Source organism: Psammomys obesus, unplaced genomic scaffold, assembly GCF_907164565.1.
Source record: "Psammomys obesus unplaced genomic scaffold, mPsaObe1.curated_primary_1811, whole genome shotgun sequence".
In the NCBI taxonomy this organism is placed as follows: Eukaryota; Metazoa; Chordata; class Mammalia; order Rodentia; family Muridae; genus Psammomys; species Psammomys obesus.
Genome location: NW_026587216.1, coordinates 19,740,769 through 19,754,958, shown reverse-complemented (window position 1 = coordinate 19,754,958; position 14,190 = coordinate 19,740,769). Strand labels below are relative to the sequence as shown.

General features: G+C 37.3%; 1 protein-coding gene across 2 annotated transcripts in view; it reads left to right on the top strand.

The window, feature by feature from the left end:
- The window catches only part of Pkia (cAMP-dependent protein kinase inhibitor alpha), an 89,744-nt gene that overhangs the window by 50,868 nt on the left and 24,686 nt on the right, over nucleotides 1–14,190 (top strand). The window contains exons 2-3 of one of the 2 annotated variants that reach the window (XM_055603603.1): nucleotides 3,653–3,769; nucleotides 8,735–8,857. The gene's annotated coding sequence lies outside the window, so the exon portion shown is untranslated. The remainder of the gene's footprint in view (nucleotides 1–3,652; nucleotides 3,770–8,734; nucleotides 8,858–14,190) is intronic. The other variant, XM_055603602.1, reaches the window with a different exon arrangement.

Here is a 14,190-nt window from a genome sequence, read left to right as displayed (position 1 = left end):
CACACACACACACACACACACACACACACACACACACACACACACACCACCGAGGGAAGAGCAGCTTTGCTAGGCCACAGAGGAGGACTTTGCAGCCATTCCTGAAGATATCTGATTAAGCTAGGATCAGATAGAAGGGGAGGAGGACTTCCCCTATCAGCGGACTTGGAAAGGGGCAGGGAGAAGACGACGGAAGGAAGATGGGATTGGGAGGGAATGAGGGAGCGGGCTGCAGCTGTGATACAAAGTTAATAAACTGTAACTAATATTAAAAAAATAAAAATTTAATTAAAAAATATAATAAAAGAAGATAAAATATTGTATGACTGTGAGGTCATACAATATTCAAATTTTGTGCAAAATACACTTGAAAATCATCCATCATACAACAAATCAGGACATCATAAAAACCTTAACAGTGTAATAATCACCAAGTAAGCTGTGGTTTAAATTATAATAAGTTTTCTAAATAAATTACCTGATAAATGCTGAACACACCTATTTCTTGAAATGCATGAAGAAAGAAAATACAGGCAAAAATTTAAGTTATTAAAAATAAAACCCAGCAGAAATGACAGAAATAAAATTACCGTAACAAAAATAAAAATACTGATTGAACATCATGACTAAAGTGGTTAGGAAATATTACTAATTTGTCATACTTGAGAACAAAAGAATAGAATTCACCACAACTTAAAACCAAGGAGGAAAACAGACAAAGGGGATCATAATCTTGGAGACCCATGGAACAATAGGCTTTAGAACCTATTCTTCCATTCTACTCCATGCACTATCCAAACTGCCTTCTACGAAAAGAATATAAACATTCTTTATATCCTACACATTTATATCAAAGTCATGAATTAAAATCTATCTGTGCCTGTTCAAAATAATCTATGCTGTAATTGTGGATTTATACTGGTTCTTCAATAGATAAAATTGAAGTACTGACTCTACCTCTTCCAAAGTCCATCCCATTTGCCTTTCTGAGTGAGAATTGATCATCTTACCCAGGGTCCTCCTTCTTGATTAGCTTCTTTGGGTGTAAGATTTTAGTATGTTTATCCTATATTATATGTCTAGTATCCACTTATAAGTGAGTATATACCATGTGTGTCTTTCTGCTTTGGGGTCACCTCACTGAGGACGATCTTTTCTAGTTCCCACCACTTGCCTGCAAATTTCTTGATTTCCTTGTTTTTAATTGCTGAGTAGTATTCCATTGTGTAAATGTACCACAATTTCTGTATCCATTCCTCCGTTGAGGGACATCTGGGTTGTTTCCAAGTTCTGGCTATTATGAATAAAGCTGCTACAAACATGGTTGAACAAATGTCCTTGTTGAATATTTAAGCATATTTTGGATATATGCCTAGGAGTGGTATAGCTGGATCTTAAGGAGGCACTATTACTAATTGTCTGAGAAAGCACCAGATTGATTTCCAAAGTTATTGTACAAGTTTATATTCCCACCAGCAGTGGAAGAGTAGGAAACAGCAAACAGGATAGTATCCTACCACAGAGGGCCACTGAAAGACACTACCTAGCAGGGTATCAAGGCAGACGCTGAGGCTCATAGCTAAACTTTGGGCAGAGTGCGTGGAATCTTATGAAAGAAGGGATAGATAGAAAGACCTGGAAGGGACAGGAGCTCCAGAAGGAGAGCAACAGAGCCAAGAACTCTGGGCCTAAGGGTCTTTTCTGAGACTGATACTCCAAACAAGGACCATGCATGGAGATAACCTAGAACCCCTGCTCAGATGAAGCCCATAACAGCTCAGTCTCCAAGTGTGTCCCTAGTAAGGGGAACAGGAATTGTCTCTGACATGAACTCAGTGGCTGGCTCTTTGATCACCTCACCCTGATGGGGGAGCAGCCTTACCAGGCCACAGAGGAAGACAATTCAACCAGTCCTGATGAGACTTGATAGCTAGGGTCCGATAGAATGGGAGGAAGACGTCCCCTATCAGTGGACTCAGAGAGGGCATGGGAGGAGATGAGGAAGGGAGGGTGGAATAAGGAAGGAATGGGGGAGGGGGCTACAGCTGTGACGCAAAGTGAATAAAATGTAATTAATATAAAAAATTAAAATTAAGAATAGAAATACTGACTATAATAGTACAATGTAGCTAAATATCTGGTACCAGTGGCAGGCAGTTAGTTAATGTATATTGAATATGAGGAACTAATGGCCAACTTAAAGTCTTGTTTCAGTCTCTTCACAATGATTATATTGAAGATAATGATGGCTTTCCAAAACATTAGGGTATTAGGATTCTACACTTGATCAACAGAGGAAAATCTTAATGATGCATCAATATTTGAATATTTCTTAACGGAAAACCATTTACTTGGGAGTGTAAGATTATCCATGTGGCTTAAGAGCCAATCACAAAACTGGTTGATGTCTCACCTATATCTCCCAGCATAAACCATTGCACCATAATGCTACCCATAATTGCCCTTTGATACAAGGCTAGAAAGCTTGGCAGTTACTGTTTGCTAATGTCTTTTAAAACCAATTACAGAGGTGATTTGGGATTAATGCACATCGACTTTCTCACCCATTTATTGGAATCACAATGAGACATATCCCACAAAGACTCAGAACTCCTATGAAGAACTAACAGATGGCTGCAGGAGTAACTCATTCAGAACATGATTCTATATGCTCTCTTCCAGGCCCTATCTCCAATTTCCTTCACTACTCTTGAATTACTGAGATGGCCTGATCTATAGTCAGTTTGCATTTGATGTCTTATCTCAGATTCAGCTGCTGGAGAGATTCACACTAAGAAATCCCAAACTTTCTTGATCTAATAGTTCTCAGTACCTTTTACAGGACCATAAATTGTAGTATTGCAATGGGATGTAATTCTTTGTAGATCATACTGACTTCAACTCAATATCAATATGAATTTATAAAGAAACATTTTTATAAGAATGACTTGTGGGTAGAACAAAGTGGAAATAATCTCACTTGTTTTCTCCTTATGAAGGTTTGAAATTTGAGGGCACATGGTGTCTAACAGGTGTGACTGTAATTTAAGAAGCCTATTCCATTAGTCATCAGGAAATTGCTATTAATATTTTGCAGTGTGAACCTCAATAATTAATGTTTTATTTATTTCTGTTTACTGTAATATCCACTGGTCTTGATTCCTAGTAGTTGATGAAGTATTCTGCCTCAACTACCCTATTACAAAAATCTACACATATATGCACACATATTTCTGTGTGTGACAAAATTTGAAAAGGCATTAAAGGTATCTGTAAAATGCAGCTCAAGTGGTTTCTTGTATTTATTTTATGAACAATTAAATGTAGTGAAATAAACTTCTGAAACTCTAAAGGAAGTTTGCTTAGTGGAAATCCAATAAAGAAGGGAAGGAAATAAAACAAAATTTAAAAAAAGTTAGAAAACTTGAACCTTTTGTCCTCATTTTGCTTCCTAAATCACAAGGGATAATGAGCCTTCTAGAAACACTTTGCTTGGTTTGAACTATCAAAATGTAACCTGTGATTTCATTATAACGTAGTTACTTCAAACTTACAAATCATAACCTTCCTTATAAATTAGAAGATATGGGAGACATTAAAAAATTAAATCTATAGGTACAGATTATTAATATTTCACCTATCTTCTTTACAGCTCCCTGAATATCAATGCCTGATGTCACCAAGAAGCAACTTCTGATAGAAATTTGAAGATCATCTTTAAGAAAAAGAAAGCATTCAATGAATTAAGGACAAGAAGGTTTCCAATCAGGTAGGACCTCTGAAGAAGAATCACAGATTTGATCACCTCAAATGTACAGATAACTCGGAAGCTATGTTGAAAAGATGGGTGTCTAACTTATTCTAGGAAGACTTTGTTTTCAATTCCCTTGGAGGTGGAAGTGTTTACCAGACTGTTCCTTGGAGGGAAGCAAATACAATAACACCATGATGCTTTTTTTCCATTTTTAGCTCATTGTTACTATGTGCGCTTAGTGACAGCAGGACTTTAATCTCAGGAGGTGGTTAGTGTAGATTAACCCATTCCACTTTTTTTCTCCAAAGATAAATCATTTTCATTTGCTGTCTCCATGACCCTTTAGTTCTTTTTCAAAATCAAGGGCCCTGATAACACAAGTAAGTTGCAGTTCCAGCTGACTGTATAAGGAAATTGACTTGGTTCTTCCTGGAGCCCATCTAAGCTTACTTTTGATGCTAAATGAAGTTGGAACAGAGGGGATTGGGGCATGTTGAAGAGAAACTGTGTTTTCATGTAGTTAAGGATGTCAGAATCCCATTCACAATTTACTTTTTTATTTGCAATTTGAGATGCACATTTGGGCAGAGAGCTTTCATATTTTATGAGACAAAAAGGCACTGACATCAAAATCAAGGACTAAGTTTTCTTGGGTGTAATTAAGTACTCGATGTTTAACATCGTACATGACTCTAGTTAGCACTTCAAAGATACAGGGCAAATAGTTGATGGTTTAGTGAGTGAATGAAACAGGTTAATGAGGCAGAAAAGATTTCTGCCCTGTGTTGCAGAATGTGTTGACTGCAGGAGTCTTAGGACCTATCACTCTACCTGAAACACAAAATATAAGCAGTAAAATCCAGTGGATGAATGCATTAGTTCCCATGATTCAGTGTCAAATTATACGACAAGCCCAGACTCATTGTTTGCCAAGACCTATTGTAGAATTAGCCATGACATGAAAGCTTGGATGTGGTATAAGTAGCTGACAGTTTATCTTGACTTCACATGAATTTTATTACAATGTCACATAACATTCTTCTCACCTAGACATAGCACCTACAGTAAGCTTACAACCAGATGATAGCGGTTAAATTCTAGTTTCCATTCTTTTTGATGGGTGGAACAATATATTATTGCAACAGTGATAGGCTGTAGGCTGTTGTTGTTATCTTACGTGATCCCAAGAGAGAAAGAAAAGTTGCTTAATTAATGAAAGAAATGTAAATCTAATAGATTACAGTTACCAAGAAAATAATTTTCAAAAAATTAAAAACCCAAAAGCAAAAATGATCTAAAATAGCATACTGGAACTTATTCCAAAATATCTGGAAATATATTTTTCTTTTTCTTTTTTAATTCCTTTGCTGGTGGGTGGTACTCAAATCTATTTACTAGCAGTATGTCTGCATTGCTATCTCAGGCATTAACCATGTTGCAATTTTGCTCTGTACACATTTGTCAACAATTTCAAGTTTACCTCCTACAGTCCATTTTCCCCTTCTATTTTCTTGGTAACAGAAGTTGTACTTTCCTGACGTTTTTAAAGTTTCTGAACAGCCACTGTTTGGAACAGCGCCACTTCAAATAAAGATGATACATGTTCAAAAATAGAATGCTTCATTATGAAAGCAAGTTCATCATAGGAAAGCATGTCATAGCTGGATGGTCTGCAAACAGAGGTTTACCAGTGGCTAAGTATGGTCTTCAGAAGTTGACATTGTTATACCCAGAATTAAGGCCTAGAGGCAATATTTGCTACCTAGAAACTTTTTCAAAACAACCTTTTATAATATTTAATTCTGGAATTAAAAAGTATGTAATAAACATATGTAACATAAGAACAGAATAAACTTCTCCAAAGGTAAGAATGAGAATAAGGACCATAGAACTTCTGTGTCAGTCCTAAGCCTCTTCTACCACCAAATCCTCAGCACCATTCTTGTTCTCACATAAAAACCATGGGATATTTCATTATGCAGGTGATTGTTTTTAGTTTTATCAAATCACTGTCATATTTCAAATAATCTTATGTACTTTTTAAAGTCAATGTCATGTTTCTGGAGTTCATGCATTTTATCTTAACTTCTCTTTTCCACCAATATTATAGCATTTCCTATGTAAGGGTACGAATATGTTTATGATCATGCTGAAGGCATGTTGGCTTTGCTTTGGCCCTATTTTGAATAACAGTTAATGATTATTTATGTCAGTGTCTCCTTGTACATGTTTACATATGTGTGCATGTATATGCTACATATATAGATATGTGATACATATCTCATATATATAGATTTAGATGGAGTCTTTTTCTCTATAGCTTCAGCCTTTGCCAAACTAGGTGACAGTTCAGTTTGCATTAGTTGGCCAGCATTTCTTCAATAAATGTCACAAACCTTTTATCTTTTTTTTTTTCTGTTTGAGATCTTTTTTCATTATTATTATTATTAATTAAAATTTATTCGCTTTGTATCCCAGCTGTACCCCCCTACCCTCATCTCCTTCTGGTCCCACCCTCTCTCCCTCCCCCTTCCATGTCCCTCCCCTAGTCCACTGATAGGGAACCTGATAGGCTAGGGTCAGATAGTAGCAGAGGACAAACCTTTTATCTTAAGTAACAGGGTTTTCTTTCATAGTTGTAAAAACAAACAGACAGAATAAAGTCTGAGAGCTGTTGCTGTGGCTCTCAGTCGTTTTCTTTGAATGGGAATATCCTTGCTAGGAAGCCACTCAGAGCAGATGAGTGCTCCGCCATCATGGCACCATTTAACCTGAAATACCTCTTCATGGACAGAGCTCTAAACACTACAGAGCAGCTTAGGTGCGTGAATTTATAGTAAATAATTCAGTCCATTACAATCTAATGTAATTTTGCTTTCAATGAATAAAAAAAATCCCATTGGCTTCATTGTCAACATGTTTTCCAGTATGTGTAAGCCCAGGAAATCTCTTCTACCAATGTTTAGATTGTTATTTTATTTAGTTACTCTTTACTATTTTCAGTATAGACAAATTAATAATCTATGGTACAAATAACTTCACCCATGCTACTCTTTATTAGGAAAATAGTGTCTTAAGATAAATAGTTACTGTTAACACTAATGAAACCAAATTTATCTTTTAGGATTGTAGCTTTTTATAGTAAAATGTTCTTTTATGATATTGTGGTGTATAGATATTATTTTTTATTTTGGTCTATTCTTCGAGTTCTAGCATATATTTCTTTTCAAGACAGTAATCTGCATGTAAATGATTAATGGTGATCCAGTTTTAAGAATCATTAAATTTTCAAGACCAATCCTTTCACAATTTAGTAATTTTTTAAATTTATTTTAACTATGTTTGTGTGTGTACAAATGGGTAAATCTCAGCAGCTGACCAAAAGAGAGAAAAAGAGAAGAAGAGAGAAAATTACAATTCAGGGAGATAGGAGTAGAGAAAGTAGGCAGACTCATTGACTGAGATCCTCAGAGCAGCCACATTCTGAAACAGCAGCCACAGTGTAGGTAAAAACACCTTTGAAGACTGAGTGAGAAAGCCAAGAATGCATGTGCATGCTTTGACCGGTATCTGAAAGAAAAAGGAATGGAAACTGAATTACGAAAGAAAGTGGACAGGGTCCAAAGTGCTATGTGACAGAGCTCGAAGGCCTCTGCCCTGAGAGAGGGGCTTTTGCAAAGGATGAGTACACATTGCATTAAAGGGCAAATTAGTTCTTAGCTTGTCTTCAGGTGAGGATTTCTTGGGGTTTAACTCCTGGCCAACTGCTCTCCAGGCTCAGCAGGATTACCTCTTACAAGGAGAAGATAATCATATGTTCTATCTTTAGTAATTTAGAATGTAAACTCTTCACCCAGGGACAGAGATAAAACTTAGATCCTATTCTTTTGACCAGGAGGAATAATTAATTTTCATTAATGGACTTCAACAAAGCCTAGCTATCACAAACTTTTCATATAGAAACATAAATCTGAAGGAGGGCCTTTTTTTCTAGTGCAATCAATGAGACAAGGGGGGCGGGGGATCCGTCTTCAATTGTCTACAAGGCTAATTCCAGCAACATTACCCTCTCAAGATTAAGACTAAACAGTCATAGGGGAACCACATGAGAAAGCAAACCCTAAATAGTTATGGTATTTCTGATATCTAGCTAGGGTAGATCAAGGACATTTCTGGTTTGTGGCCAAAGACACTGATCAAGACCTCTGATCCTAACCTGCCCACAGGTTTTCTATTTGTTGGTATCAAGAGTCATCCCTCTGAAGACGTAACCCTAGCTGTTGTTAGGGAAGTTGGATGAGGACTTATTTGTCCTCTTCCTGTTGTGGGGTCATTGGTATGGTGGTTGTTACATCTCTATAGTAGGCCTATCTAAAAGAACTTGAAAGTGCATAGATGTGTAGTTTCATTTGTGTAACAAGTGTGGTTAGGAAAGAGGCAATCAGGGAAACCAACACAGGCGGAATTAGGTTACCATAGCACTATCTGACTATGAATTGACTGTAAACAGAAAGATAGGAAATTAAAAGAGTAGGTAAGTACATATGGAGCAATGGTGAATAGATTTCAGTTAGTGTTATAATTGATATAAGTCATTTCCACCACAAAATGCAAAGATTCTGTTCCAAAAGTAATTACCAATGGAACGATGGTGTTTGGCATCATCTCAGTCTAACTTTGAAATACAATCAAGGGAGATATTAGCAGAATTATCAAGAATATGTACACAATATCTTGCTGACAGAAAGAGAGTGAGAATCTTTTCATCTGAAGGCCAGTTGAAGGTCTGTCCACAGGGACAATTTGGGCTTGGAATAAACCTCTGGGTCCTTTAACTTTCTATTTATTTATGTAATTTACCGGTTGTGCCATCTGCTAGGGTATTTCAGTGTTAATGGCCATACCATTTCTCATGCAGGAGAGGCTATCTGTCAGACAGAGGAACAGGGAATCACTCAGTCTGGCTTTTTGTCATTTCAGGTACTGCCACTGTGGTTTCTCACTCTTTCACCTTTGGTTCCATTGGAACAGGACCCCAGATATCACACCCTTCACTCCCACCAGAGACTGTCCCTGTAAAGAACAGTATTCCTCAGTCTAGAGGTAAACTTCTGTAATGCCCATTTCTGGGCCCAGTTCTCTATCTACAGTCAGTGTTCATGAGTTTTAATTTACTGTGCTCTCATTACATTAAACATTAAAATGAAGATGCTTATGGATCTTGAATTCATCCTTCCATATTTGACTGGTCACCCACATCTCAGACTCATGACCCTAGTTTCCCACTGTGTCTGTGCTCTGAGCATCACTTCTATCACTGCTAAAAAGCACACTACGCATTTTCACTTTTTCATTCTTCTCTTTTAGTGCAGTTGAAGGATTCTTTCACAGAGGTCACCCAAGACCATCAAAAAAAAAAAAAAAAAAAACAGAGATTTACATTACAATTTGTAGCAGCAACAAATTATAGTTATGAAGTAGCAACAAAAATAATTTTTTGGTTGAAGGTCAACACAGCATGAGGAACTGTATTAAAGCGTCAGAGCATTAGGAAGATTGAGAACCACTGATGCAGTGTTTTGAAAAGAGGCCCTACTTGGTTGGCTCAGTTGGCCTCTAACTTATTATCTTTCTGCCTCAGTCTCCTGAGTTTCTGGGAATAGAACCATATACCACCACATGTGCCTGCTTTTTTACATTTATCATTACTTTCACTTTAGTTTTTGCCACCACTGCCGCTAATCCAATTGCTGAGATCAAAACCCTTGGCTTTATCTTTAACATGTCATTATCCCAAAGTTCCTACAAGTGGTTCTTCAAAAATTTCCAAAGACTCTAAATTCATCATCTAGCCTGAACCCATGTGCTTCTCACTAGCCATCACTGCTCACGCAGGGTAACAGGCGATTTCTTACATGATCTCCCACCTTCCCAGCTTGCCCTCATACTTATCTTACATTCTGTAAGCAATGCAAGGTCACAGTAATCTGAAGAAGCATGGAAACAGGTGACGTCATTGTTCAAAATCTGCCTCTCTTCAGAGTTAAAATACAAATTTTACAACTTTTGATGCTATACATGGCCTCATTCAATGTTTCTCTAGCCTCAGTCCCCAAATGCATTTGACACTGCTTTGTCAAAGCTAACATTTTTCTTCTCTGACAAGATTTTTTCCCAATATTATGATCTTTGCACTTGTTTTGGCTGAAGCCTAGAAGATCTGTAAGATTCCAACAAACTACATTTCAAAAAGCATTTGCATTTTATTTTGTGGAGACATTTAGGATAAGACATTTTGGGAAACTAAAAATATATTTGCACATTATTCACACTTCTAGAATTTCATCACTTGGTTAAAAGAGGAATGTGAACTTAGATCTCAAACAAGAATTACAAATAGTAAAATCATGAATTTTAACCGTTGAACTATGTGTGCTCATAGACACATGAACTGTATCATGTATATGGCTAATAGAGTTGGCCAGTGAGGTGCATTGCAGATCAACAGATGATTTATACTCTACATGGCAAAAGGAAAGAAAATAAAGTTAGGATGGGTCCAGATACTATCCCAAGTGCTCTTGACTAGTAATTATACAGATCTATTCATAGAGTAGATAGCAGCCAAGTGGCATTATGTATTTTTTAAGCTATTGGTTATTAAATATTTAAGTGGGCATCTAGGGGAGATGGTGAGGTCATTTTTAAAAGCATTTTAAAGCATCACATAGGGAAATCACTACAGTATGCAGCACTTGGTTCCCATAGATTTTGGCTAGATGAAGAGAAGGGAGAACTTGCTTCTCCCTTTATTGATTCATTAAGGAAGGATATTGTGGTTTGTGGTAATCAGTGTTTCTTTCTGAATTATGAAAATAACCTACAATGAACCATATGGTACTGAATGGTGATACGTACTATTAAAGTGAATTGTATTTTTCAATGTAAATCTATAAGAACTAAATATACATAAATTATGAGAATAATCATTTGTGTTTTTATATGTATATATGTCCATAATCTCAAAGATCTGTCACAAAGTCTGGCAGCTTCTTCCTAGCAGCAGTGAACACACTCAATGTCCTAGTCTTTGTTCCTAAAACAGCTCTCCATGTAGACGGGCCGTAGCTGGTTTAGGAAGTAGCTGATTTGGATACAGAGCAATAAATAATGGTCCTGGAATATACTGCTGTTTCAAGAGCTATGGAAGATATCAGCGTGATTGGGAAATCTCAGTGAGTGGATTCAGAAGACATCATACCGTGAAACCGCACTGTTAATGTGATGTTTTCTGAATCCACTCATTGACAAACAAAAACTGAATTCTACAAACAAAACTGGCCTGTGATCCTGAAAGGTTTCATGGTCAGGGTACTCAAAAAGAAGCCTAAATAAATAAATAAATAAATAAATATATAAATAAATAAATGAATGAATGAATGAATGAATGAATGAATGGATAAATAAAGAAAAGTGTTCCGGATTAAAGAGCGTTTGCAGAACAAGGTATTGAAGCCTGCATCTTCATCCTGAGATAACACTACGATGTGAATGGTGCTAGTGGATTAGAGGACAAGCCTTGATGGAGTCTGAGGCTTGCGTCAGGGCACCATGTCAATGAGTCGCATGAGCATCCCGAATGCCACGGTTTTATTTGGTTGTGTATTCACAGGAAATACTGAAGTGTTTAGAATGCTGGTGTTTGTAACTTGCTCTCCTTGTTTGCGAGACAAGTTACTTTTTATTTTTAATTGAATATTTGTATTCATTTGATGTCTTAAAAAAATGTAGCATCAACAAATTCCCAATTTCAGCTAAACGCTCGTCTGGACGCTAGAATAGTTAAAGACAGTTGACAGTGACTTCAAGCCCCAGTGTGGGCCTGTTCGTCTCTTGTTAACACCATATAGTTCCGACATTGTTTAATTTTCATTACGTCTTTGCATGTATGTTTTTTTTTTCCTAATGGTGTTTTCATTTTGCCTTGCTTCTGTTCTGTCAATTATCTATGAAATGTTGTAGTTATCTCTATTACAATAATACCAACAAGATTCATAAGAATGAAAGTAAATACTTATAGAATTCGTAAACATTTACTGGCTTTCAAATTGGATTTAGTTGAGATAATATTGGGAAAGTAAAAGAAAGCATGAGGAATCCATACTGAGACCCTCAAAACACTTGAAAATGTCTGTCAAGTGATAAAACCGTATGTACAAACAGAAATATGAAGTTTGAAATTGTGTTTGGCCTCAGGCCATGAAAGTACTGAGCAATCAGCAAGTATTGTGCGTGTACACGTGTAAACATATATGACATGCATGTGTACACATGTATAATATTAAGGAATCAGCAAGTATGTAATGGGCGCATGGCATTCACGTATACATACAATATACCGCACACACACTTGCATCTATGTGTACATATATCCAACTTCCCATTCATTCTTAAATCAAGACTTAAAATATATGACAAACAAGTTTTCGATTCCCTGTAGGCTGGACAGTTATTAGTTAAAACAAATCTGCTGTCCCACTGGCCTACACCTGGTTATAAATAGCAGTAAGACATGAGGACACCCGAAGTGCCAAATGGGCCTTCTAAATATAACCTACCCTTCCTCCAAAGGCTTTGAGAAGAATGCAATCTTTTGTGAAAACATGGCCTTTCTAAAGGGCACATGGAGGCTAAGGTCAGAGATTGTTAAACCTAGAAAATATTTGAAATATTTCCTTAGTCTAGGAAACCATATTTTGGAGGCATAAAAACTGAAGCCAGATTACATTAATTATTTTTACCCAGTATCAAATTATACATAAGCAATACTGACACTTAAGCCTGTGTCCTGTTGTCCACTGAACATGACATGAAATAGATGGCAAGAGCCACTCATCTCCACTGTGTCCAGCAGCAAGGTGGGTCCCCCCCTCTGTGCCTCGTCCTCCTGGGGATGACGCACATCTTCTAGAGGAACGATGTAGTCAGCCAATCTTAGCGGTCACCAAGTTTCTAAATTGTTCTCTCTTGTACAATTGACTTCAGAAATGCCGCTTTGAGACAGGTGAGAAGTTTTCCTTTCCATAAGTAATTCTTTCTGCTGTTTGATGGCTGAGCTGCTGTTCAGCAGTTAAGTACAGAGACACGTTACAGTAAAGGAGCCGAGAGTACAGGGTAGCAAATGAGGCAGCAGAGATGCTGCGCCGGAGGAGAGCAGAGAGGGAAGAAAACAGAAATTTAATGTGTTCTTAAAAATGAATGTCTAGTCAGATGCTCATCGGCACAATACAACATATTTTAAGTTAAATTGTAAAGAAATTTCTGGAATTTTTTTGCCATTTTTGGCACAGACTTGAGAAGAGACAGAGTACCAGGACTTGTATAGATTTCTCTCTCTCTCTTTTTTTTAAACATTCCTTAATTTTTTTAATTTTTATTTTTCATATTAATTACAGTTTACTTACCTTGTATCCCAGTTGTAGCCTCTTCCCTCTTTCCCTCCCAATCCCACCCTCCCTCCCTCATCTCTTCCTTGACACTCTCTAAGTCCAGGGATAGAAGAGGTCTTCTCCCCCTTCCATCTGACCCTAGCTTATCAGGTGTCATCAGGACTGGCTGCAATGTCCTCCTCTGTAGCCTAGCAAGGCTGATCCTTCCTTGGGGGTAAGGGGGGGTGGATGTCAAAGAGCCAGCCATTGAGTTCATATCAGAGACAGTCTCTGTTCCCATTACTAGGGTACCCACTTGGATACTGAGCTGCCCAGGGCTACATCCGAGCAGGGGTTCTAGATTATATCCAAACATGGTCCTTGGCTGGAGAATCAGTCTCAGAAAAAACCCCTATGTCCAGATATGTATTTGGTCCTTGTGGAGCTCCTGTCCTCTCCAGGTCTATCTTAAGTTTTTATAAATTAAAAAAATAAACAAACAAACAAACAAAACTAAAGATTCATTTTTAACTGTTCCTATTTGTCTGTGCATTAATACCTGAATAAACAGATGTTCAACTCAAAAGGTATGGTTAAACCTCTCAAAACTTTTGAAAGCACCGAAGATTGTGCATGCGTGTGTTTGAGTGCATACGTGCATGCATGTATATGTGTTTGTGTGTGTGTGTATCTGCACCTGCCATCAAAACTTGCCAATTAACATGCTGCCTTTGCAGTTGGTGAAATGTGACTCTCAGTTCAAAATTCCCCTAATTCTGTAGGCAAGGCCAGACTTGATAGTGAGGTCAGCCTTGGTAAACTGATAAGTAGCCTGGGTGATATCTACATGAGGTCCATATGAGCAATTTTCTTTGGGCACTTACATGGAAGCATTACCAAACCAGGCATGGTCCTAATTTTAACTTGAGACCTGCCTGATTGTGAGGCACTTTGCAAGTGTTTATTCTGTGTGCTTCTAGAGTCTGTGTGTTACAGAAAATATTAAAG